At 33.8% G+C, this 3,831-nt stretch overlaps 1 pseudogene; it reads right to left on the reverse strand.

Annotated features, from left to right (window-relative positions):
• Window positions 1-362: 362 nt before the first annotated feature.
• On the reverse strand, window positions 363-2,015 carry LOC105112125 (tetrahydrocannabinolic acid synthase-like; annotated as a pseudogene).
• Between the last annotated feature and the right edge of the window lie 1,816 nt (window positions 2,016-3,831).

Raw genomic sequence — 3,831 nt, forward strand, 5'->3', positions numbered from 1 at the left:
AGGAATTTCATATTTTTCTAATCCCACATTTAATGCATTAAATGTTTAATTATCTCATTGTTTTAACAAAATATATTTAACAGGAAAGTGAGTCGGTGTGACGGGTTGCATACTTTGCTAACAGTTCTATTTTTTTTTCTTTGGTAATAATATTCATACTATAAGCATTATGCAACATAGAAAAGTTCAACATCACTAAAATCATGTCGAGTAAGTACTTTCTTGCAACATCTTAATGCAGCATCAAAAATTTTTATTTAACATAATCTAGAAAGATAAACTATTGAAAGAAATTGAGGTCAGAAACTAGACACTACTGTGATCCTCCCAGGAACCTTTCTCTGACCTTGACCAATGTCTCTTCAATTTCTTTTCCTCATATGATGAGGAGGAGTTGGGATGCTCTGTTCATGCCTGAAGAAGTTGTCAGGATCAACTTTGGTCTTCACCCGTACCAGTCTGTAGAAGTTATCCTTGAAGTACTTAGTGCCCCAACCACTTGCTCCTGGAAAGCTTGTGTTAGTCTCCTTGTTCATTCCCAAATCAAGGTCCCGGTAATTGACATATGCTTGTCTTGGAAACATGGAAGCATAAGGTTTCATGTACCTGTAAACCATCCTACTCCAATCGGTATGTTTTCTAACATTTTCTTTCGCATCTCGCCAGTTGGCAAAGTACTGGATCATGAACAAGGTACATTTTCTATGAGGGAAAGGAGTCTGAGATTCGGAAATTTTGCCCATGTTTCCACCATAAGGGGTAAGAACTATAGCTGGTTTGTCTTCTTCTAACATTATTTCCCACAAACCTTTGAGAGCAGTTTCAGGTATAGGTTGTCTAACAAAGTCTGACTTGGCTTTGAAGTAGTACTTCAATATATTTTTTCTTTGAAGTAGAACTTCAGGAGATGTATTGATGGTCTAGCCACCAAAGATATACAGTAGAATTGATCCAGCTTGTTTCGATACAGTCCTGTCTTGTCAAACCCAGTTCAGGAAAGCTTTCTCGCATTACTTGGAGAAGTCTGTTGGCATCACCAAGAAACAAGGCATCATCGGAAGTCGTTATAGTCCTTCCACCTTTGTTACTGACATTAACTGTCTGTACATTGACCCTGATAAAGAGATCCTCGTCAAGTTTATCAGCAACCTGTTGCCATCTAAATAAGATCTTAGTAGCACCTTGCTCTAAGGACTTGGTAACTGTAAACACAGTCACAGTTGATGGTACAGGGACCAATTTTATCTTCCATGCAGTAATTATTCCGAAGCTGCCTCCTCCACCTCCTCTAATTGCCCAATAAAGATCTTCTCCCATAGTTTGTCGATCAAGAACTCTTACATGAACGTCAATTATACGCGCATCAATGACATTGTCTGCACCAAGCACATATTTTCTCATCTTGGAGCCATATGCACCTCCAGTAATGTGCCCACCAATACCTAAACTTGAGCAGGTACCAGCCGGGTAGCCATGAGTTGTGCTTTGCTCAGCAATTCTGTATTAGAGTTCACCATTTGTGGCACCTGCCTGAACCCATGCACTATTATTGTCGATATCAACACTAATGGAATGAAGCTCAGCAATGTCAACAACAACGAAAGGTGTATCAGTTTCAGAAACATAAGAGTCCCTCATAGTCATGGCCTCCACTGCGGACTCTAAGTTGGATTCCAAGCTGTTTTGAGCAAATTACAGCAGCTTGAATGTGAGATTCTTCCAAAGGAGTAAAGATAAACTCAGGTTTCGGCATGGAAGACAACGTAAACCTGAGGTTTTGAGCAGAAGAATGTAAAATAGCGGTGAAGGAAGAGTTAATAGTAGAATACAAGACAGTGGAAAAAGGAATGGACGATTCAGAATTTCTTGTGAGACACTGTAGAAACCTATCCTGATCCTGAATTGGATGTGAACCCATCCGAGATGGTGTTAACACAAGAACTACAAGTATTGAAAGAACGGAAAATCTGGAAGGAACCATTATCCTCCTTTTGCTGCTCTGGCTTTGTGTTCAAGAATTCAATTCTCACGAGGTGTCTTGTAGATATTGAGCTAATCCTATATAACATCATCTTGTCAATGTATATTCTCTGCATGTAACCAATTTGGTGCAACTAGATATTGACTCATGACATTGAAATTGGTACTGAATGTGATTGATTTTGTAAGCAATCTCAAAATCTTCCAATAATGTTTATATCATTTAATATTTGGCACAAGATCGAAGGAGATATATACTCTAAGAGGGAGCATCATCTTCACACTTATTTGAGGATACATCATTTTCATCATAGTCTGATAGCAGCTGAAAAGGGGGAAACATCAAATCGCCACTGCCCCTTCCCTGAAGGCCAGCTATCTCTTACCTTGTAACTGAAAAAGGAGAAAAAGAAAAAAAGAATGCAGCTCCAACTTTATTTTCCTTTTCGTAACTGCTGCTGTTCTGCAATTACTGCTGTCATATATTATATCTTTTCAAAAAATTATTTCAATCTAATATTTTAAATTATTATATAAAATTTAAAAATAAAATTTATACTATTTTTTAATGCATCCTCTCAAATAAAAATCTTTTAAGTTTGAAATCTATATAAATCTACATTACTTTATATTTAATTTTTATCAAATAAATATATAAAAATAATAAAATTTGAATGCGTGAAATAAATAGAAATGATAAAATTTAAATGCATAACTGTTTGATTGTTAAAACTCTGATACCATATAAAAAAATATCTTAATTTAATAACTTAAATTATTAAATATTAAGATATAATTTATATTATTTTTTAATTATAGTTTTAATTTTTTTCATGTGGACATAGGTGATTAATTAACAGAATGGATTAACCAAAAATCAGCTGGATTACTAGAAGTATCTTGAGTTCCATAAAAGTTCGGAGAATTTTCAACGCTAGGTGTTCTTTACTTTTAGTTTGGAAGCTTAACATACCATTTAAAAATAATTTTACATTATTTTTTAACATAAAGTTTTATACTTGAAACTTATATACTTGATATTATAATGTCAAAAAACCAATTTTGATTGCTATGAGCTGTAACATCATTTTTGGTGAGAAAATGCACAAAGACTATCAAGTATCACCTGAACATTAGCCTTTTTTCTGGTTGTCATCCTGTACGAAAGATTAATTATAATGCTACAGTGATTATTCTTTTGTAATTTTTTACTTATTTTGCTATCTGGGCATGCATGATGGGCTTTCCAAAAGACTATATACCCTCCTTCGCACTTAGGTTTATAATAATGAAGAAGGGTAAGCGTGGGGCATGTTTAATCACAGTGCAACAAGGTGGGGTCAATTTCCAATTCTTGTGCAATTGGTATCACAATTGTTGATTTTCAGTAGTGTTGTTTCGGGTCAAATAAATTTCTGCTTTGAAGTTACTTTCTCGTATGGTATTTGGGAAAACTCAAAACTGAAAAGTCATGAAGTTTCTGACTTCTTAATTTTGTTCATCAAGAGGTTTATTGGATTTAAGTTTACACGTTCATGATTGTAACATTTTTCCATTACATAATAAGAACAAAATAATCTACAATGAATTTGTTAATTGTAGCAAGCTATTACGTACGTACATAAACATTAAAGTACACATACTTACGTGTCGTTTACTTTTTTTTTAAATAATTTTATATTTTTCAGTATTTAATGATAATTGTGTGTGTAATTTTAATATATTTTTAAATAAAAAATATTTTAAAATGCAATATTCACCAGAATTCCAAACAGGTGCTTTAACTTTTATGCCAACTTTTATATGTATAGAGTTAAACTTGTTTCTATGTTCATGTTATGATATGAAAAT

Source organism: Populus euphratica, unplaced genomic scaffold (genome assembly GCF_000495115.2).
Source record: "Populus euphratica unplaced genomic scaffold, PopEup_1.0 scaffold324.1, whole genome shotgun sequence".
Classification (NCBI taxonomy): domain Eukaryota; kingdom Viridiplantae; phylum Streptophyta; class Magnoliopsida; order Malpighiales; family Salicaceae; genus Populus; species Populus euphratica.